The following is a 24,415-nucleotide window of genomic DNA, read 5'->3' on the forward strand; positions in this document are numbered from 1 at the left end:
ACCTGGCAATGGGAAACATTAAAAAAAATACCAGAAGTCAGTAGAACAGTGAAACGTGATAAATTTTGTTTTAAAAGTTGACCAGAATCAGAATCATTGACATATGTCATGAAATTTGTTGTTTTGTGACTGCAGTATAGTGCAAGACATAGAATTTTACTCTAATAAATAGATAGATCAATAGTGCAAAAGAGGAACAGCAAGGCAGTGTTCAAACAATCATAGGCCATTCAGAAATCTGATGGTGAAGGGAAAGAAGCTGTTCCTAAAATTCTGAATGTCGATCTTCAAGCTCCTGTACTTCCTCCCCAATGATAATAATGAGAAGAGGGTATACCCTGGGTGGTGAGGGTCCTTGGTGATGGATTCCATCTTCTTGAATCACCTCCTTCTGAGGATATCCTCAATGGTGGGAGGGATGTGTCATTGATGAAGCTGGCTGAGTCTACAACCCTCTGCAGCAACTTTCGATCTGGTCCGTTGGAACTTCCATCCATACCAGGTGGTGGTGCAACCGGTCAAAATGCTCTCCACCATACTTCTGTAGAAATTTGCTCGAGTCTATGGTGGCATACCAAATCTCCCCAGGCTCTTGATGAAATAACCATATGCCTGTTTTCTTCGTGATTGCATCAATCATCCTTTCCACCACTGACCTCTCAACAAGGACTGGTCTGTGTTCTCCCCTTCCTAGGGTCCACAATCAATTCCTTGGTCTTGCTGACGTTGAATTCCCGTTGCTGTTACAACATCACTCAACTAGTCAGTCAATGTTACTTCTCCACACCTCCACTTTGCCATCTGCAATTCTGCCAATAACAATGGTGTATCGGCAAATTTACAGATGTCATTGGAGCAGCACAATCGTGAGTTAAAGAGTAGAGCCGTGGGCTAAGCATGCATTTTTGATGTGTGCCTGTGTTGATTATCAGTGAGGACAGTGTGCTATCACTGATCCGCACTGACTGGTCTCCCAATGAGGAAGACAAAGATGCAGTTGTAAAGGGAGGTACAGCGGCCCAGCTTTTGGATTCTGTTGATTATTACTGAATTAATAATGTAAACAACAGTTTACTTACAATATGTATTATGTATGTATTATTTAAAATATTAAGAAAAATTTCAAAATTATACTCGGGTAAATGTAAATGAAAAATATCTTTTTTCACACTGCAGATGTACCATTCCATTCAATTAAGCATATTCAACCTGGCACAGGTTAGTGAGCAGAATTAATACTAGTAGGCACCCAGAGATCATGGGTTTGCACCTCTGGTAGACTGTGTCCTCTCCAGGGCACAAGCCTGGACAGGAAGATTTGAAGAACCGACTATTGCCCATCCAGCGGGTTCCCCCTCTCCACATCACTGATGTAGTCCAAGGGAAGAACAAGCTCTAATACAGCTTGGCACCAGTGTCATCGCAGAGGTTGTTGGAGTGAAGTTGTAAGCAACATCAAACTGCCTTAGGGACCCTGGTTCTGCATTTCTTCCTCAGGGTTTACTCCCAAAGCCTTTCTCATGGGTCAGTATGGCCTCAAGGCAGCGGAGATTTAAGATCAGAGTTTTCCTTCTCCATAGAAGTGTAGTAAGGTCACAGAAAATTCCAAAACAGGAAGGAAGTGCAGCAATATGGTCATGTTTCCAGAGCTCAGCCATGCCAAAAGAGAAATGCACTCCAAAATTTTAATACATGCTCAAAAATAATTGACAGGAGCTTACTATTTGATTACCTATATCCTTTAACTATAGAGTGACTGGCAGGCAAAAAAGGAGAAGGCACAGGCCAACAATTAATGATATAGATGCAATGTGAAATGAAAGGCTTTCTTTTTAAATTATGTGGGTAATCTTCAGACTTCATGTTTTACCTCCTGGAAATGGGGAATTGGAAATCCTGGGACAAAAATTTGAAGTCAGACAATAATAGAGAACAAAGATTTTCTTTTCCCTCTTCCTGTTTGTGATGAAATGTGCTATTATCATGTTAATGCAGTGCAGATGAGATCTTTGGGTTTTTTGGTCCAATTTTTTTTAGAATCGTGGGAGCCTCTACTCTGTGATACAACACACGTGATGACATCCAACGCCAGTGCTGGCTGCCCAGGGGATACTAAATAAGCAACTGCTTTCAGCCCTCCTGAACTGAACTGAACTATGACAGGTGGGCTTGCTGCAGCATTCTTTTAATTTCCATCATCCCTTTCAGTGTCTATTGCAGGATTAATCTTGAATCAGTGAAAATGATAAACCAGTATGTAATGCTCCCTCCTGCAGAGTGGAGGATATGAGTTACTGGTGAAGTACAAAAAATACAGTCAAGAATAATAAAGGAAGTTCTAACAGTACTTCCATGAGGTTCTAATTGAAAACAGTAGGAATGGCGCCATTTTTGATTTAATAATACATAGATGTATGAACTTGCCACTTATTTTAACCCCTTGAGTGATGAAATATAATGATATTAAATTTATATTTATGAAAAAGAACAAACTTCTGTGTATTTTAAGTCACCTAATGGGGTGAGAGTGGGGTACCAAGAATGCTAGTTTTACCAGGACTGATCAATCTACAATGATGGGTTTGGGGGAGCAAGGGACGCAAACATTGGTAAAGAAAGAAATGGAAGTCTGGCACCAAGATGTGTTGATGATGGTTCTGCAGATGTTTCTGAACAACATTAGTCTTACCTGCTTAAAAGATGATATTAAACAGGAGTCCGACTAAAGTGGAACTGTTAAGATCAGTAAAGAATAGATTATTACTAAGTTCATGGAAATTTTGGAATTCATTTTTTAAAATTTGCATCTGACTTGGTAAATCCAGAAACATTCAGGGAGATAGATATAATTCATCCCTTAACTACTCCAATACCACAAGGAAGCTATTGAACTTTTTTAACATTAGAACATTTCCTTATGAAAAGAAACAGTGCTATTCAATGCAAACAGCATGAAAACTCACAAAGTAATATTTCATAAGACTATAACATTGCTAAGTTTTTCCTTTAATAATTTAAAATTCCTTTCCAATATTTAGCAGCAGTATTAACCAATCTACTTTAAATTTCATGGTACCTAAGTTGAATTAAAATGTGACATTTTGATTTGAATTGTCTGTTCTTTGCAGACAAGGCTTTGGACTGGAAACTCAAGATTTAATCCCTTAATTTTTTTTATGTGAACTTCCTTTCTAAAGAAAATGCCTACCTCCTGAAAATCAAGCAAATGGGTGGAGCTGGGAATGTGCTGTTATTGATCCTAAACTACATTCTTCATTTGCTCACATAGAACAAGATGCACAGAAGTTGAGGTATGCACTAGCAGTAACAAATATGAGGCTTGCTAAGGAAGACATTGCTAGCTATGCCGTATTCCAGCTCATGTTAATGAATGGTGTTTGTTTCCAAAACAGCAATGGGTATATCCATTTCTACTGCCATGCTCCTGTTGGAGTTTTGGAGAGAATTTTTATAACACATTGCCAGGCTTCCCAGAAATCATCAATTTTCAAGATCTCTACTGCTGCACAGCGTGGGTTCATGCCTTCCCGTTTCTTCTCCAGACCAGAGGGACCGAAGGGAAAATGTCAGTGATGCACCATCAATAACTCTCTGAGATGTGAGGCGAGATAGCGGCTTTTATTGACTGGAAGAAAGAACAAGCAGCAATTGACCATCATGCTACATCCTGGAGACTGAGGGCAGGGCTCAGGCCTCAATCACCTTTATACCGGGGTCTGTGGGAGGAGCCACAGGAGTAGTCAGTGGGGGGGGGGGGGGCATGTCCAGACAGGTATATGTAGTTCACCACAGTCAGTGACACAGCCATTCAACACAGTGCCCTATCCACCTCCTGTACAGGCCTCCTAACTGCCCTGAACAGGCAACACGGTACCCTATCTGCCACCTGTACTGGCCTCCCACCTCCTCTGAACCATCCCACCAGGACTCCCTGGGACAACTGAAATATGTTACTGTGTACACCAAGAAGCCACCTCAATTTCGAAGGTAACTTCACACATTATAACACTAAGTGTTTTCTTCTGTAGGAATAAGAGCCAGGGACTGTAATCTTAATTTCAATCATCCTTCTTCCATCCACAATTTCCCATTATATTCAACCTTAAGCAGTTTCAAAGGAAGAAGACTGCTTTGTGTATGAGAGGGGCTGTCGGAGACTTACACATATATTCATGGAACTACAGTGCACTCATTTTGTCATCACACTTCGTATTTCAGACCTTACCCACTTATTGACCCACTCTGGAGAGGATTGTGGCTTATCAATATGTCATAAAAGAGGAGGCAGTGTGCATTGGAAAAGGAGATCATCCTACCGTATATAAACTTTAAACACAAGACATCCTGCAGATGCTGCAAAATCCAAAACAACACACACAAATGCTGGCGGAACTCAGCAGGTCAGGCAATATTAATGGAAATGAATAAACGCTCAAAGCTTTTGGCTGAGACCCTTCTTAGGCACTGGAAAAGAAGGAGGGAAAATGTCAGAATAAAGACGTGGGGGGAGGAGAAAGAGGACAAGCTAGAAGGTCATAGGTGAAACCAGATGGGTGGAGAAGGTAATGGGCTGGAGAAGAAGAGATCTGATAAGAGAGGAGAGTGGATGATGGGAGAAAAGGAAGGAGAGGCTCCAGGGGTTGGTGATAGGCAGGTGAGGAGAAGAGGTAAGAGGCCAGTGGGAACATTCAGAAGAGGGAAGAAATTTACATACCATCAGGCTGGAGGCTACCTAGGCAGAATAGAGATATTCTCATATCCTGTCTTCTGCTCGTAACCTTTGAAACTTTTACTACTAAAGCACCCATCAACCTCTCCTTTAAGTATACCCAATGACTTAGCCTTCACAACCATCTGTGGCAAAAAATTCCACAAATTCGCCATCCTCTGTCTAAAGAAATGCCTCCACATCTCTCTTTTAAAGGCATGTCCTTTTATTCTAAGGCCATCCCTATAGTCATGGACTCTCTCACTACTGAAAACAGCTTCTCCAAGTCCACTCTATCCAGGTGTTTGAATGCTCGGTAGGTTTCAAAGTCAACTGCTCCCCCTTCCCATTCTTCTATTCTCCAGCAAGTGCAGAAACATGAAAAGTTCCTCATGTGTTAATCTTTTCATTCCCAGGATCATTCTAGTAAATCTCTTAAGCTAGTCAAAGGGCCTATTTCTATACTCTCTACTCCATGATACGATTCTACTGGACTGGTCAAAGAACACTGAGGCTGTCTACAAGAAGGGTCAGAGCCGTCTCTATTTCCTGAGGAGACTGAGGTCCTTTAACATCTGCCTGACGATGCTGAAGATGTTCTAGGAGTCTGTGGTGGCCAGTGCTATCATGTTTGCTGTTGTGTGCCGGGGAAGCAGGCTGAGGGTAGCAGACACCAACAGAATCAACAAACTCATTTGTAAGGCCATAGAACTGGACTCTCTGACGGTGGTGTCTGAAAAGAGGATGCTGTCCAAGTTGCATGCCATCTTGGACAATGAATCCCATCCACTCTACAATGTACCGGTTAGGCACAGGAGTACATTCAGTCAGAGACTCATTCCACCGAGATGCAACACTGAGCGTCATAGGAAGTCATTCCTGCCTGTGGCCATCAAACTTTACAACTCCTCCCTCGGAGTGTCAGACACCCTGAGCTAATAGGCTGGTCCTGGACTAATTTCCACTTGGCATAATTTACCTATTAGTATTTAATTATTTATGGTTTTATATAGCTATATTTCTACACTATTCTTGGTTGGTGCGACTGTAACGAAACCCAATTTTCCTCGGGATCAATAAAGTATGTCTGTCTGTCTGTACAACTTGCAATTAGAAGTTGCATCAGTACTTCTGAATTGTTTGGAAAACTCTTAGAGCTCACCAATGGTCTTCAGGAAAGGAAATGTGCCACCCTTCCTAGAATTCCATACTGCAGGTCTAGAGAAAACATAGAACAGTACAGCACAGTACAGGCCATTCAGCCCACAATGTTGTGCCAACCCTTAAACCCTGCCTCCCATATATCCCCCCAGATGCAGGGTTCTGACCCAAATCTTTGACAATTCCTTTCCTCCACAGGTGCAGCTCAACCAGTTGAGTTCTTCAGCAGGTTGTCTGTTGCTGCAGTGATTTCTCTACTTTGACAGTTCTGTTTGGGGTCGGCAACCAACTTATCCTCACCTTCCTGGGTTTGTGTTACAGATGTGATGGCATTAAAATGAGTTATAGAAAGCAGGAGTAATCCATTTGGAAATACAGTGCCTGTTCATACTCACTAAAAGCATTGGAAGATAAGAAGTAGATGCAGGAATGGGCCATTTGCATCTCCCGTACTTGCTGTATCATTCTATAAAAACATGGCTGATCATTTATCTCAGTGCTACTTTCTTGTACTAACCCTTATTCTTTTAAAATACAAAAAGCTGTAATTCTTTGCCTTGAATATAGAACCATGGAACCATAGAACATTACAGCATAGAAACAGGCCTTTTGGCCCTTCTTGGCTGTACCAAACCATTTTGCTGCCTAGTCCCATTGACCTGCACCTGGACTGTATCCCTCCATACATCTCTCATCCATGTACCTGTCTAAGTATTTCTTAAATGTTAAAAGTGAGCCCGCATTTACCACTTCATCTGGCAGCTCATTCCACACTCCCACCACTCTCTGTGTGAAGAAGCCCCCCTCCAATGTTCCCTTTAAACTTTTCCCCCTTCACCCTTAACCCATGTCCTCTGGGTTTTTTTTTCTCCCCTAACCTCAGTGGAAAAAACCAGCTTGCATTCACTCTATCTATACCCATCATAATTTTATACACTTCTATCAAATCTCCCCTCATTCTCCTACTCTCCAGGGAATAAAGTCCTAACCTATTCAACCTTTCTCTGTAACTCAGTTTCTCAAGTCCCAGCAACATCCTTGTAAACCTTCTCTGCACTCTTTCAACCTTATTAATATTCTTCCTGTAATTAGGTGACCAAAACTTCACACCATACTCCAAATCCGGCCTCACCAATGCCTTATACAACCTCACCATAACATTCCAACTCTATACTTGCATCTACATCTCGTCTTGGCAGAAAATATCAAAAATTCACTATGTTCTGAATGAAGAATGTAACTTTTTCTCTGGAACTTCTTTTCTGTTAAATGATCTTGACTCTTTTTATTTGCAATGTTTTGATTTTGTTGTATTATCTACAACAATTTTATTGTGAGATATGTAATTGGAACTACTTCACCGTTCAGTAGGAAGATTTCACATAACATCTCATGTTAGCTGGAGCACTGTAGACTAAGCACAATTTATTGGACAGGATATTTACCCTGCAGAAAAGAAAACAAACTTTTCAGTACCTAATTGTTAGCGAAACAAAACAAGATGGTGTTATGATAAAAAAACACCAAAAACCAAGTTGGGAGAAGTTTCTACTTTAAGGACGAAATGCTCATAGCACTGTATCTCATAAATCTCATGTATTTTAAAAAACAATTATTAAAAAAAACTGCTGCTAAGTATTTTAAAAGCTGATCAGAATACAAAGGTTATTTCTTGCCCAAATACCAACATAGCTAGAATATAGAACATAAAACAATATGGGATCAGGCCCCTCAGTCCACAAAGTCTGTGCGGAGCATGATACTAAATTAAACTAACCACTCTGACTATACATGACCATATCACTCCCTTCCCTGCATATTTGCATGCTTCTTGAACACCACTATCTGCTCCCACTTCCACACCCGGCAGCACATTTCAGGCCCTACACCCTCCCTCTGGGAAACTTGTTCCACACATCCCCTTTAGACTTTCCCCCTCTCACCGTAAATCTATGCCTTTAACAGTCAACATTTCCACTCTGGATAATCTAAGCCTTCCTTCATTTCATAAACCTCTCTCAGTCCTCCTCTCAGCCTCCAACACACCAGAGAAAACAATCCAAGTTTATCCAGAACTATTTAGAGTGACTGAGCCTGATTAATTCCTGACACATTCGTGGAATATTATCAGAAATGCAGACAGAAGGCATTTGGGGAAAAAGTAACCTTATTCTGTTCTAGTTTCACACATTTTCTCTTTTTCCCTGTGTAAAGCTGACCCGACAGTACTCGTTATCCACCAAAGATTTGCACCTACTGTAAACTGATTCTACTTAGCAGTGGCTGTTAGTAGGCTACTGTTTGCTTAAATGGTCTTCCTTGATTTTTTTTTGTTCCACAAGTTATAACCTCTCGTTGAAATTAGTTTTGCATGACTTCCCTTCTCACACTAACCTATTTTTGACCTATATACAATGGAATTTGAATTCATCATCATGGTTAACCTGCCATAGCTGGGGCTGTGAAGTCAAGAGAATCATGGCCAGGACATTAAAAATAAGTTATACAAACTGTATCTACTCAGTCTCAGTCCATGTCAAAACAATCCGCAGCTTGTGAAAAGCCATGGGAAACACATGGCTACTCATTGCTTAATGCCTGCAACAATCCCTCATCTCCCTTGAGAACAGTGCTAATGAGAATCAGACTCACTTCACAAGGCCCTCGCTTTAATCCTGTATTTGGGAGCTATCTGCTTGAGTGGTACTGGCAGGTAATTTCAGATACATTTAATTTCAAGTTCACCATTGGCTCGAACTGAAAAATTGGTCTACTACCAGGTTAACTCATATACAGATTCCTTATTATTGTAAAATACAGTATAAGAACAGTTCACTTATAAGCAATATGATCCTAAATAGCTGCAAAATAATATTAGGAATTAGTTTGATTCCTAATATCGCAGCATTATTATGCTGGGCTGAGTCATCACATTGGGGGAGGTCCACAGCTTGTATCATATAGTTAGATCTAGGTATTATCCAAGTTTTTTTTTTAACAGTTTTATTGAAAATAAGACAGCTGTTTGACAGCTGCTCAAACAAGCAATTAGTAATTACTCAAGCAAATAATAAATGTCCTTTTAAAAATATTTATTTCTTCATAAGATGTGGGGGCCAAGTTATTTAAAACAGAGCTTGATAGGTTCTTGATTAGTCGGGGTGTCAGAGGTTACGAAGAGAAGGCAGGAGAATGGGATTAAGAAGGATAATAGATCAGCCATGATGGGATGACAGAGTAGAAATGATAGACCAAATGGCATAATTTTACTCCTTTGAATTATGATTTTGCTGGCAAGGCTGGTTCTTTTTTCTCCATCTATGACTATATCCTGGTAAAATCTCAACCACATTGATGGGCTTGCCGCCATTTCTAGGCCTATAGGCCACACTGGGAAGTGTGGCAGAATTCCTTGCTTGAAGAACTTCAGTGAATTCAAAGCATTTTTATGACAATTTAGAAGCTCCACAGTTATTAGTTCTGACATACCTTTTGGTTGCGGTTGTAGAGTGGAGTATGAACCAGCAGGTCCATGCTGACTTAGATATCAATCTTAACCATTCTCATCTGCCTCCATTTTGTCCATATCCCTCTAGGTTTTTTCCTATCCCATGTATTCAACTATTTCAATTTAAATTCACCAGCTTCTATGATAAGATTTGAATTTGTGTCTCCAAGTCAATAGTCTATGTCTTTGTTTGCCAATAAATTTGCACAAAATTCTCAAAAATGGAAATACATTCTCATTGTAAATCAGGTTCAGTAACAATTCATGCAAGAAAATCTCATTAATTCCATTTTTAATCATACACTGCACATCCTCAGAAGACCACAGAGTGCTTTAAGGCAAATGGATTGGATCTGAGGTATGCTCAACATAACATAAATTACTCATTAATTTTGAAAAAAACAAGATTCCACACAAGGAATGGTGTTAACTCGCATTAATATTGATTGTGGATTTTCTATTACCTCAGATGTCAGCAGAACCTTGTTGCCCTTCTGTGAACAAAGCTATGTTTCATTTTTATATTGTTGTCCAAGATGTTTGGGCATACTTTTGTACAACCTTGAATATAAAATTCTGTGAACCCATTGTACCATATGACCTCTAGAGTTTGCCAATCAATATTCATAGGCTAGAGGACTATTACATCGCTGGAAATGCACTGAAGTATGGAGCAGGCAGTGTAATACCATTATGTTGTGCAGTAAAACAAAAAAAAACAAGACTGAATGTCTGAAAGCAGTCTGTAATGTACAGCAATCTGTATTTATGGACTGGAATTTTGAGCGCCCTATGTTCACCTCATCAATGTTTGCCACTTCCTTTTTAAGAGCACCATAGGCTGCAAGGAAGATTAAAATTATGAAAATTGAAAAATGTTAGATCCTAGAAATAAAAGAAACAGAAAATGATTACACTCAGTATCTGTGGAAAAAGAAGCAATTAATGCTTCAGGCCATTTGCTTTCATAGCTGTTGAGAGGTAACTTAGCTCCATCAGTCTGCTTTGGAGTGAGGTTTCTCTGTCAAGCTGCATTTTGTTACTTTGCCAGTGACAGTGGTACTGTGGTGCAGCTAGCAGAGCTAGGTTCAGTACTAAACGAGGTCTGTCTGTTTGGAGTTTGCTCATATTTCCTGTAAATGTACGAGTTTCATCTGGTTCAGTTCCCTCTAAGCTCCAAAGATATACTAGCTCTTTGGCTGTGGCCCTTTTGTTTTGTGTTGGTGAGGGGTGGAATCTAGGGGGAGTTGATGAGATTGAGTGGTGTCTAAAGAAAGGATTTTGGAACATTTTGTAAGTATGTAGTTGATGGCAGGTGCAGACATAATAGGCTGATAAACTTATTTCCACACTGTATCTCTCTACGACCTTACACAATATTGGAATGTAAGATTCCTGCTGGTTTTGCCCATAGATTCTCATTTACAGAAACATGATGACAGCTCAGGTGGAAGAAATATTAAATTGCACCCACATTGATGAAAAGGGAAGCTCATTTGCTATGACTGGAACCTTTCCTATGCTAAAGAAACTCATGCCCATCACTCCAACCATCAGATACTGAAGGTTTTTTTCACATCTGAAAGTTACAGATGCAAGATTATTCTTTTGTTGAACTGAACTCAAAACTGAACTCCATTAAGAACATACAGCAATTTTCAGCATGTATCACTGAGTTTATAAGTAGACTCACCACAGATACTTCATCCACCTGACCCAGAGGCACTATACACAAACTTCTTGTCCCTTTTAACAGTTAACTACAACTACTACTGGCATCTATACATTCATAAAATCATGTTTGTATAATATCTTATTTCAATTGTATATTAATGAACAAGTTCTGAAATACTGTGCAAAATCTTGATCAAAGACAAAAGGAGGGAGAGAAGGAAAGGTTTTATAAGGGGATTAAACCAAACACAGACTTGTGCCTAAATGAAAATCCATCCTGCTTTGTAAATAGTGTTATGATCCCAGCCCCCTCCTTTGTGAGAATCGCAAGAGCACCCGTCGAAAGGGGGGGGTAAGTAGACCCAGTAGGGGAGAGAGAGAGAGAAACGTGCCAAATTGCAGGTCCTACCAGGGATACAGAATAAAGACAACAACGACTATTGTCTCATGGAGACCACGTGAAAAGCCCTCGGGCAAGGTGGGCTGGTTGAGAGAGAGATTGCATCATCCCAACCTGATTGACACCTGCGACCCCGTGAGGAAGTATAAAGGAGAGTCTCAGGGGGACAGCCCCTCAGACGCACCAAGAAGACACGAGAGAGTGGTCCCGCAGCAGCGGGAAGCCATTCTGAAGGAAGCCACGTGCGTCAGATTCCGGGATTGGAATCTGTGGCTGGAATCACAGAAAACCACTTTTAACTAACATCGGGGAGAGGGAACCAACGCTCCCCCGATTTCACGGAAGATTCATCGAGACTCGGCAAGTTTTTTCTCTTCTCCCCCAATCTCTCTCTCTCTGTCGCCCCACGGAAAACCCAGCGATTTTCAAAGGGCTGAGGCCTGCAGACTTTGAGTGACTTTTATATTTCCAATGGACAATCTATTAACCCCTAGACACCAGCAGAGCTCACTTCTTAATGATGATTATTACTATACCCGCGCTTTAGATTGAGTGTTGACGATGTGCACTATCTGAATGTTTGTATTAACCCTACTTTTGTGTCCCTTTATCAATAAAAACATTTGAAAATAGTGACATCAGACTTCAACGGACCTCTCTATCTTTACTGGTAAGTTCTCCAGTTACGGGATATGTAACAGTTGGGTTTCTCGTCCGGGATTTGACACCAAATTGGGAGGCCAGTGAATCGGGCTTGTAAATCAAAAAACTTGAATCTGGTTACGCGGGTAGCCAGACGGGAAACCAGCAAAGATGGACGTGGGGGAATTTATGGAAAACCCGACGGTGGGGGCGCTAGAGGCGGCCACAAAATCAGACTTGTTAAATTTAGCGAAGGGGTTGAACCTCACAGAAGTGAGTTCGTCCATGAAAAAGCGGGAGGTACGAAGGGCCATAACTCAGTATTACATTGGGAAGAAGGTGTTTGAAGCTGAGGTATTGGGAGATATCCCTGACAAAGTACCATCAAGTGGGACGGTTCAGTTAAAGGTGGAGAAATTGAAGTTGGAACGTGAAATTAAGTTAAAAGAGCTGGAAGCGGCTGAGAGAGAGAGGGAAAGACAAAGGCAGCATGAAATTAACCTAAAGAAGCTAGAAGCAGAAGAGAAAGAGAGGGAACGGGCCGAGAAAGAGAAACAGTGTCAACATGACCGGGAAATTGAGGAGATGAAGAATGAACGAAGAGATCAAGGGTTAGACCAATCAGAGCGGTTTAATGTTAGTAGGGAGTTGAGATTGGTGCCCCCGTTCGAGGAGACAAATGTCGATAGCTATTTCTTGCTTTTTGAAAAGGTGGCAGTAAATCAGAAGTGGCCAAAAGAGCAATGGGTGGTGTTGTTACAAAGTGTGTTAAAGGGGAAAGCCCAACGAGCATATGCGGCTTTGTCCCTGGGGGAGGGAGAAGCAGAGAATTATGATGAGGTAAAAAAAGTAATTCTCCGGACTTACGAATTGGTACCTGAGGCCTATAGACAAAAGTTTAGAAATTTAAGGAAAGGGTGGAATCAAATGTATACCGAACTAGCCCATGACAAGGGGGTGCTCTTGGACCGTTGGTGCACCACGGAAAGAGTGGGCAAGGATTATGGGCGTCTCAGGGAGTTGTTTTTGATTGAGGAATTTAAAAGTTGTGTTCCGGAGGAGATCCGGATGCATTTGAATGAGAAGCGGGATAAGTCCATTTCAGAATTTGCCAGGTTGGCGGACGAATATGCCCTAACCCACAAGTCAAAGACTCCCTCGAATAGAGGTCCCCAGAGAGACCGTGGGAACGATCGAGAAAGTCCGACGAGTGAGGCAGAGGTCCCACCGGGAGCTAGCGGTAAGGTTGAGGGGGAAAGGCAAGAAGGCCAGAGGGCTCCGGGTTTGACCTGTTTTAATTGTGGAAAGGAGGGGCACATTTCATCTCGATGCTTTGCTCCGAGGAAGGAGATAGGAAGAGGGAAAACCACAGTCCCTATCGGGTGTGCCGTGGTAATCAGCAAATCGACCAGAGAGCCGAGGGTAGACAGAGTACGAGAGGGCTCTGGGAGTTGTCTGTCACACGGAACCGTGTCTGTGACGGAGGGAGACACACCAGTTTCCGTACGAATCTGGAGGGATACGGGCTCTGAATTATCCCTGGTTAGCCGTAAGCTACTAGAATTTGGTCGGGAAACGGGCACGGTAGAGGTGGAAGGAATAAATAAACGGATAGAAATGGTGCCCTTATATAAGGTCATTCTGGATTGTGAGTTGGTGTATGGATCAGTTGAAATAGGGGTGCCCTCAGAATTCCCGAGAGCTGACGTGGACATGCTGCTGGGAAACGACTTAGCGGGGGTAAGGTTTGGTCAGCCATGCTGCCAACCTGGCGACCGGCGAGTACGGTGGCCCCGTCCCTAGCGCCCAAAGACCATCTCGCCGGTGCGGTCACTCGCAGCCTGTCGAGAGAGAGAGCTGTGAACGAGAGCAGTTTAAATCTGGCCAGTTTTGATTTGGCCGAGACTTCTTTGCCGACCCTGTGCCATGAGGGTTTCGAGGGTGGTAAAGACGAAGAGTAGTAAAGTGAAAGGGGGTAAGGGAGAGGAGATAGATCTGCCTTTAGCGAAGAGAAAGGTCCTAAGGGTAGGAGATAAAGATGAGAAACAGATAAAGCTGTTAAAAGGTCCAGAGTTGGACATGGATGATCTGTCTGGTTTGGCAGAATTGTTTGAAGAACTTGAGAGTTCGAAAGGTGTTCCCGATAATGAGAGGAGGGCAGTCCTAGATGGAAAGGATACCCTTGCCTCGAAGGGGTCTGCTGAAAGGGCCGAGGAGGTTGTTTCAGCTCGCAGGGTTGCACCTTCCCCGGGTGGGAGCTGCCCAGAGAGTAACTGGGAGGATCGGGGGAAGTTAGAATTTGAAAAAGGTACGGGTGTTGAAAGCCTGGAAGAGGCCAATGTCCCGTTTGAGTGTGTCCGAGATGGGGATGACCGAGGTGCTGAACCTAGTAACGGAGCTCAGAAGTCTGAGGTATCTGACCCAGTGGAACGGGGCGGCCGTCCTTGTGGGTCAGATGGACTCGGTTCAGTGGGAAAAGGGTTAACCTTGGTAACCGGGGAAAGTGTGAGTTCCCCGGCGTCTGTACTTGAAGGAGTGTTCAAAGTTAATGCAGAATTTAAGAATGGGGGGGTGAGGGTTGTTGGCGAAGGAAACGAAAAGCCTGTAGTTTCCAAATCGAAGGAAGAAATCTTAAACCTGGCAGTTCGCTCACAGAGTGAGCCGGGGAATAGTAGGGCCCCCCACTCTATTGTTATGCCAGGATGGGATGTGAAAAGGCTGCCTTCGACAGGCTACTTGAGCGAAGAGTTCGAATCAAACACCAATAGCCTGAAGGGGACTGATAAAAGGGCCAGCCACCTGGGTAAAATCGAAGAATTGGGTGAAAAGGGTCTAAGTTTGGGGCATGGTGTTGCAAAGATAACCCCGATGAACGAGGCTGGCGGGAGTTCACCACGAAAAAGAGACGTCGGTTAATGGAGATGCCATTGTTAGACAGCCAGGCAGGTTGAACGGGTTTGCGCCAAAGTCTGTGAATACTAAAGACAGCCCTTTGGAGACCTGCCGGTTAAGTTAAACGACTGAAACGATTAGTATTCGCGTAAACTTTTGTAAATGCATCTAAGCTAAGGTCACACCTCCTTAGTTTTGTTGCTTATTAGGGAAAAAATTAATAGGTGGTTATTGAATTGAAGTCTGATGTACAGTTCGCCATGTTAAGATATTAAAGAAAGGGACACTGTAATCGTTAACTATTTAGATACTGACTTGAATGTATAACGGTAGTATTTTGTGAAAAGAAAAACTTGTGTTTTGTGTTAGATTCAAAACTCCTGTAAGACTGTGGACCACTCTGTTTTAACCGCTGGTAAAAACGTTTTTTAAGAGGGGAGGTGTTATGATCCCAGCCCACTCCTTTGTGAGAATCGCAAGAGCACCCGTCGAAAGGGGGGGGGTCAGTAGACCCAGTAGGGGAGAGAGAGAGAGAAACGTGCCAAATTGCAGGTCCCACCAGGGTTACAGAATAAAGACAACAGCGACTATTGTCTCATGGAGACCACGTGAAAAGCCCTTGGGCAAGGTGGGCTGGTTGAGAGAGAGATTGCATCATCCCAACCTGATTGACACCTGCGACCCCGTGAGGAAGTATAAAGGAGAGTCTCAGGGGGACAGCCCCTCAGACGCACCAAGAAGACACGAGAGAGTGATCCCGCAGCAGCGGGAAGCCATTCTGAAGGAAGCCACGTGCGTCAGATTCCGGGTTTGGAATCTGTGGCTGGAATCACAGAAAACCGCTTTTAACTAACATCGGGGAGAGGGAACCAACGCTCCCCCGATTTCATGGAAGATTCATCGAGACTCGGCAAGTTTTTTCTCTTCTCCCCCAATCTCTCTCTCTCTGTCGCCCCACGGAAAACCCAGCGATTTTCAAAGGGCTGAGGCCTGCAGACTTTGAGTGACTTTTATATTTCCAACGGACAATCTATTAACCCCTAGACACCAGCAGAGCTCACTTCTTAATGATGATTATTACTATACCCGCGCTTTAGATTGAGTGTTGACGATGTGCACTATCTGAATGTTTGTATTAACCCTACTTTTGTGTCCCTTTATCAATAAAAACGTTTGAAAATAGTGACATCAGACTTCAACGGACCTCTCTATCTTTACTGGTAAGTTCTCCATTAGGGGATACGTAACAATAGCAACAGCTTGTTACATCTCATGGTCACTTATTGCTCCTGGTATTTCTTTGCCTTGAAGCTCTTCCCTCATCAGCAGTGTTACATATGTCATAAAGGTATATCACTATTCTTTGTTCTGTAATTTATTCTATTGCAATCAATTTCTGGAGACTTACATTCTTAATCGAGAATAAATTGCATTTACTGACTGAGTTTGATGAAGTTTAAGAAGATTTTTGTTTGGCTTCTTTGGATAATTATCATACATTACTGATGTAATTGAATCTTGAGTCCAAAGGTCATCCCTTACAGGAAAGGTGACAATATGGTACCAGCTCTTTGCTACAAGCGTCACAATTTTTGTTTTGACCGATGATGAGAGAGTCAAGCCACTTGACGGTTCAGGATCTGTGCTGACAATCTTGCTGCCCAAGCCATCCTTGGAGTTGAGACTTTTCAGCACTTAACAACCAGCAAGTCGAATGATTAACTGTAGTGCATACCTAACCCTAAACACCACTAATGTGCAGAAAGTTATTTCATTACCATTCATCGGGCTTTGAATACTTTCTCTCAGACGTCATAGATCAGTTCATGAGTTGCATCAACAAGTACATGTTGACAAACAAGAGAAAATCTGCATCTCCGCCTGAAACATCAACTGTACTTTTTTCCACAGATGCTGCCTGGCCTGCTGAGTTCCTCCAGCATTTTGTAAGTCCACCTTGACTCTTAATTCCTTTTTCAAATGTTTGCCTTTCTGTCTTAACTGTACTGACACATGCCTGCCTTTCCCTTCCCCTGTTCTTTATATCTGAATTGATCTCACTATACGGCTATTCAGCTCTGGGATACTGCAACCTAGCTCACTGCTGCCATGAACTGACGTTCCCAAAAAAAATATGTAGGTCAGCAAAAAAAAATGTGACCGGGAATACAAGCTTCTTTAGTTCTTTCTTACTACAGCGATGCACTGATTTCTTTACTACTTCCAGGCCCAGCTATAATCAGTTAGTTAGTTCAATATAAAGCAGAACATTGCAGCTTGCTTTGCTTTGAAATAAACTGGGCAGTGAGGGAATTTGGATTTGTTTTACTAAAAAAAATCATTATGCAGAGTCATCAAAAGGTTTGCAGAATTAAAGTGAAACAGCCTCTTTGTAAAAGCCTGCAATGCTGTAATTGGAGAACTCAAAGCTTTCTCGGCTGGTAGTGCTAAATGCTTACACTAGTTTTATCAGTATTTCTCTCACAGAAAGTACTGGACAGCAAAAAAAACTGCAAGTGGAAATGAATGGGCTCATTCTCTTCATAAACGCATGCAATTCAAGAGGAAAATATCATCAGGATACTACTCAATAAAACCTGCTGCAAAGCCATAGCTTAATCCTTCTAGGACTGATTCAAAACTACTTGGCTGGTTTCTAAACTACAATGTTTCTTTTCACTTAGGCATGTTGACAAAGTCATGTTTTTTTCTATTACTTCGTATGTGTAATGTATGAATTCATGACTTATGCAATGAAATAATTAGCTCATTCAGAGCACAGAGCAACTCTATCAATCTTTACAGTTGACTGATATGGCATAGAGTGAATTATGGTTCTTATTGTCCCTAAATACCGATACTGTAATGAAGGTGGAATATGGAGAACCAGCAGATAAACTCCAACACAGATTAGTCCAATTTCTGATTAATGGGGAAAACACCATTTGTAACTATCACATTTTAAATCACAAAATAATTAAAGTCAAATTATGGCAAAAATTAGATATTTTAAAAGTAAATTGAAATGCTTATATAGCATTCAGTTATTTTAATCTTTTATTCTGTATTTAACAAAGTTTATGTACAATGATTTTGATTGGTATGTGGTCACTTTTTGGCAATGGCAGCACATAACAGAATTCTTTCAGGCATATTCAGAACAAATGCAAGAATACGATGTGAGAATACACTTGAGTGGCAAATGAAAGGAAGCATAATAAAATGGATCTACTCAATGGATAAGTAAGGAAAAGCGTGAAGAAATATGAATAAAGCGGTAGTTTACAGATGGGCAAATATACAATTCAGCAAATCAGCCTTTGTCATAGAGTCTCACAACGTCGAAAACTGCCCTTCATCCCAATACATCCATGCCAACTACGTTGCCCAGCGAGCTAGTCCCATCTACCCCATTTGACTCGTAGCCTTCTAAACTTCACCTACAGGTATCTGTGTACTTACCTAGGTGGTTTTTAATGCACTCTATTGTACTCTACAGTACTCTATTGTGTTCATGCCATTTATAACATCACCAGGAAAGTTCCATTATCTTGACTGAACTGTCTCACATTGCATTTTCTCTTGTTGGTTCTGTTGTCATCAATATTTCCCAATAAATAGCTGAAACAAAACCAGAACGAGAAAATACTTATTCCATACATTTTTTTCTTCAACCATCTACAGAAGTCTTTCAAGACTTTAAACAATTATTGTTGGTAATCTGATTGTATTCTTGATTTATTTCAATCTCTTTATTATTGTGATTATTTGTAGAACCAAAGCCCTCACCTTGCCCCACCTTCTCTGCTTCCTAAACTGACTTGCTCCCTTTTCTCAGCTCTGAAGACTGAGAGATCTAAATATTTTGTTTCTCTTTCCGACCTGCTGAGATTTTCCACCTCTTTCTGTTGTCATTTCAATATTTTCAAACAGCTCTCTTATGAGTAAAAGATGCCTTTGAGCTATCTAAAGATGAGCATGGGGTTCATTCCAATCTCCTGACCAGTGTTTATTACCATAACTAAATAAATTCTCTAACCAGGTATCTCAAAGTCTGATGAGCTTTGCTGATTGCAAATTTGCCTCCACATAGATTCATAGACATTTACGGAGTTATACAGCATGGAACCAGGTCCTTTGCCACAACTCCTCTGTGTAGACATTGATGCTAATCTTGTTCAGCTGCACTTCACTCATATGCCTCTAATATTCATGTATCTAGCAAATATCTTAAATGTACAATAAGTATTTTAGTTTTACCTATTTACACACAGACACTCACTTTTACACATAATCTATGTTTTTCTCAGTGTAAAGTTCTGAAAATCTCATTTATGGCTTGCTCCGTTCTAGGCTTGAATACGTGAACTCACTTCTGACCAGTCTCTTTAATTCCAGCTTCAGCATTCTTGAGGATATTGAAAACCTGTCACTCATCTCCTAACTAGCACCAGGTCATATTTATTCATCATTCCATTTTTGCTCACCAGTTTATAAAAAGTTTTGATTTTAGTATTCTCATTATTTCTAAATGGTTCCATGGCTTCATCTTCCCTATCTTTGAGATTATTTACAGATTATTTGACCTCCATTTCTGGCTTTCTAAGTTTAATTGCACCACCATTGCCAGCTTTCTGATACCAGTATAAACACCCATGGAGTTGTCTCTCTCAGCATCCCTACTTTTCTACCACTCCCTCCTCCATTGTGAAGTTCCTGAAACCCCAATTTCTGACCCAAAGCTTCAATTATCTAGTTAATTAACTCCATTAATGATTCAGTATCAGTTTTTTTTTCAAATCTCACTTGGTGTGTTTCACTATTTTAACAATGTATAAGAAAGATGTCTGTTTCATCATTGTTTAAGCAAAAGAAGATACAGTGGAGAATCACTGGGATGTTGTCTGGTACAATTGAAAGAATAAGTAATATATTCGACAATGTGCTGTTTATTTTCCCTCTTTTAGATCCTGAACAATTGCAAATAATCTACTTTAAATATCAACACCAAGTCTCAATCTCCACTGCTGCATCTTTGTGCTTCCAGCTTTTTGGAGTGATGCGAATTAGAAATGCAAAGGAGGTGATTATTTACCTCCGAAGTACTCGCTCCACTCACACCCCTCTATGCATCAGCAACACAGCAATGGAAACCTGGGAGTGCACAACTTCTCATTACACCAGAGCACATCCTACACAATCAGGAAAGCCCACCACTGCCTTTGTTTTTTTGTGGAGGTTGAAGAGAGCTGCATTTATCTATAATCGCGGCCTTTTACAGATGTGCAGTTGAGAGCATCCTAATATGTTGCATCTCTGCACGGTAGGGAAGCCTTTGTTTTACATTTTCTCCCCAATGTTAAGTTGCTATTTTTATACAAGATGGAATAACTCCAGTATCCTAAATGAATGAAGCTGCTTTTGAGAGCAATATTCTTGTACTCAATAGTTCAGACAGACAATTCATACAAATGACTGGATAATAAGTTTACAGCCAACCAGAAACTAGGTATTTAGAGTTTTTTTCAGAATTCTTTTGACTGAACTTCAAAAAATTCTAATCTCACCTGTATTGGCATTCTATCTTCCTCCTTGCCACTCTCCCATACCTACCAGCATGGTAATGATGCAGTTTATCATAGTTGAGCATTGCCGTGCATAGCATCACTGAATATCACCAGTATTCTGATGGGCTGTTACTTCCCCTTTGCTTGAAATCCAATACACAATTATAGTTCATAACTCACATACCACATGGCACCAGTGCAGTCAACAAAGCAGACATCCTACATGCAAACCTGAATAATGACAGTTGCAGACATATGTGATGGATACCTCTAAGTACAACAGTCATCTGAACTGAAGCATTCCTTCCAAATTCTATTAGTTATCCATGACAATCCATTGTCTATCCAGTATCATTTTTCATCTCATGTTGCCACATCTAATGCAAATTTCTGTGAGGATTTTAGGAAGTCATTACTACTCTTTAACTAGCTAAGATACAGAAAGGATAACATTCAGAACACAAGAATCTTTTATCCTACAGTCTCCTCTCCACTCTCCATCTCCTTTTTCTTTATATAATTCTAAGAAGTAATTTAATCATTATGGCTCATTGTACTGATATTAGTGTTCTACTTGTTGTATTGAATATTTTACTTATTTCAAGGAATTACTAGAAGTGGTCAAAATGGTTGATCATCTTTGATCATATCATTCAAAGCCAGTTTTAGGTTTTGCAACACACACAAAATGCTGGAGGAACTCAGCAGGCCAGGCAGCATCTATGGACAAAATAAGTACAGCCGGCACCCTTTGACAGGTCTTGTAGGTTTTGCATGCTGACACATACATTTTCTACTTTATGAATTGTTTGGAGTTTTTTTGTGTCCAGTGTGTTCATGGACAAGGACATCGTCATTTCCATCCTGGCTAATTTATAACAATTGCTTTTCTTTGCAACCAGGAGGTCTTGACTACAGAAAGCTGCCTGAACAAGACAACATTTTCAAAAATATACCTGCTTCTCTCATCAACCCCGCATTACTGAGTGTGTATGGTGAGCAGGTATACACCTAGAAATACAGACGTGACGGTAATCCAAACAGAAGTAAATAAAACAGCGGACGTTTTTCACAGTATTCAAAGCTTACAACATTCTATGGTTCCAAATCCCACCATTTGGAAATTAATGATTTTAATCTTATAATTCATGTGGTACGTTCCAGTTGAGGCCAACCGTGCTGAGGGAGTCACTGAAGCTTGGAGCACACACCACAAAGATTATGTGGGGAAGGAACACAGGCTTTTGGGAGTGGATTCTATGTAAGTATCTCTCAAACTCTTCATGGGTATATTTACCAAAGAAGAAAAATGAATGATATTGACCCCACATTACAAAAAGCATTTAGAAAAGGCATAGATGAGGTTCAACAGACTTATGGACTTGATTAGATGGTATTAGCTGCAAGGAGAGTTTGGATAAACTTGGATCGTTTTCTCTGGAGGCTTAGAGTAACCTCATAGATGTACACAAAATCATGAGAGGCATAGGTAGGGCAGATAGCCAGAGTCTTTTTCTCAAGGTGGAAATGTCTAATTTCCTGATTACACAACTATTGTTGGTAGAATTTCAGATGGTGATATGATGGCATACAGGAGCCAGATATTTTATATCAGCTAGTTGAATGGTGTCACAGCAACAACCTTGCACTCAACATCAGTAAGACTAAAAAATTGATTGTGAACTTCAGAAAGGGGAAGATAAGGGAACACACACCAGTACTCAGAGGGATCAGAAGTGGAAAGAGTGAGCAATTTCAATTTTCTGCGTGTCAGCCTCTCTGAGGATCTGTTCTGGGCTTTGTATCGATGCAGATATAAAGAAGGCATGATAGTGGCTATACTTCATTAGAAGATTGAGGAGATTTGGTATGTCACCAAAGACACAAGCAAATTTCTACAGATGTATTGCAGAGAACATTCTAAATGGCTGCATCACCATCTGACACTGCATAGGATCAAAATAAGCTGCAGCAGGTTGTAAACTCAGTTAGCTCCATTATGGGCACCAGCCTCCACAGCATCCAGGACATCTTCAAGGAGCAAAGCCTCAGAAAGGCAGCGTCCATCATCATGGACCTCCATCACCCAGGACCAACCCTCTTGTCATTGCTACCATCAGGGTGGAGGTACAGGAGCCTGAAGGCACACACACAACAATTCAGGAATAGTTTCTTCCCCTCTGCCATCAGATTTCTGACTGAACGTTGAACCCATGAACACTACTTTACTACTTATTTTCTCCTTTTGCACTAATTTAACTTAACTTTAAAAATATATATGTTTACTATAATTTACAGTTTTTTATTAATATGAGTTGCAATGTACTGCTGCCACATAACAGCAAATTTCGTGACCTATGCCAATGATACTGAACCTAATTCTGATTCTGAATCTTTAAGGTGAAAGGGAAAGTTGAAAGAAAATTTATGGGGTATTTTTTTAACACTGAGTGATAAATGCCTGGAATGTGCTGCCAGAGGAGATGGTAGAAGCAGATATTTTAGTAAAATGTAAGAGGCAATTAGACAAGCATATCAGCAGATATGGAATGGAACAATATAGAACGAGTACAGGCGTATGGATTAAGCTTAAATTGACATCACAGTCAGCAGGGACATGTTGAGCCTAAGGGCCGGTTCCTGGGCTGCACTCTTCTATATTCTCTGTTCCATGTTGCATGTTCCAGATTGTGTACAGTCAACCAAAAAGAGCTGGGCTGATCACCTCTGCAAGATGGATGGTGGGTACATTCCTAACAAGGTCATAGAGTCACACAACACAGAAGTAGGTCCTTTGGCCTACCGTATCTGTGCTGACCATCAGTTCCCCGTCTACACTAATCCCATTTGCCAGCACTTGGTCCGCAGCCTCCTAGGCTTTGATGGTTCAAGAAGATGGCTGAAATGCTAATCTACATGTAATCCTGAAGATGATAATTGCAGATATACAGTATGTGATGGATACCTCTAAGTATGAGGTCATTCCTTCCAAATTCTATTACATATCCATGACAATCCATTATCTATCCAGTATCATTTTTCATCTCACGTTACTACATCTAATGCAAATTTCTGTGAGGGTTTTGGTAAGTCATTGCTACTCTTTAGCTAGTCATTAACTCTCCATCTATTTTTCTTTATATAATTGTAAATGGTAATTTAATCATTATGGTTTAATGTACTGGTATTAGTGTTCCACTTATTTAATTGAAATTTTTACTTATCTCAAGGAATTACTAGAAGTGGTCAAAATGATTGATTAACTTTGATCAATTGCCTAATGTTTGTACTCAAACCTACACTTAGGCTTTGCAGACTGTTGCATATATTTTCTACTTCATAAATTATTTAGAATTTTTTGTATCCGTTATAAATTCATGGATGAGGATATCAACATTTCCATTTTGGTGAATTTATATCAATTGGTTTTAATATTAAATATTGTGAGAGTCCCTGCTTTTGTCGCCAACTCGGACTGTGTGTTTCGGATTCTAGTCATCCTCTGGCTGTAAATATTTTCCTCAGATCCCTCTTCATATATTTCCCCTTACTTGAATTGCATGTCCTCGAGTTTTGACATATCTATTATGGGGAGAAGTTTCCTCTTTTATGGCCTCTTTATTTCTTCTTAATTTCATATACTTCACTTTATTAGGTGCACCTCTACAGCTGCTCATTAATGCAAATCTCTACTCAGCTAATCATGTGTCAGCTACTCAATGCATAAAAGCATGCAGACATGGGACTTTGTTGAATAATTGTTGGTGCCAGACAGGGTGGTTTCTCAGAAGTATCAGCAGAATCTCAGAAATTGCTGATCTCCTTGGTTTTTCACATACAAC

General features: G+C 40.9%; 1 long non-coding RNA gene across 1 annotated transcript in view; it reads left to right on the plus strand.

Moving 5' to 3' along the window:
* Positions 1 to 21,815, plus strand: part of LOC132402785 (uncharacterized) — a 33,716-nt gene extending 11,901 nt beyond the window's left edge. Inside the window, exons 4-5 of the long non-coding RNA XR_009515078.1 lie at positions 2,038 to 2,163; positions 21,476 to 21,815. This is a non-coding gene — a long non-coding RNA (uncharacterized LOC132402785). The remainder of the gene's footprint in view (positions 1 to 2,037; positions 2,164 to 21,475) is intronic.
* Positions 21,816 to 24,415: the final 2,600 nt, after the last annotated feature.

Source organism: Hypanus sabinus, chromosome 12 (genome assembly GCF_030144855.1).
Source record: "Hypanus sabinus isolate sHypSab1 chromosome 12, sHypSab1.hap1, whole genome shotgun sequence".
NCBI lineage: Eukaryota > Metazoa > Chordata > Chondrichthyes > Myliobatiformes > Dasyatidae > Hypanus > Hypanus sabinus.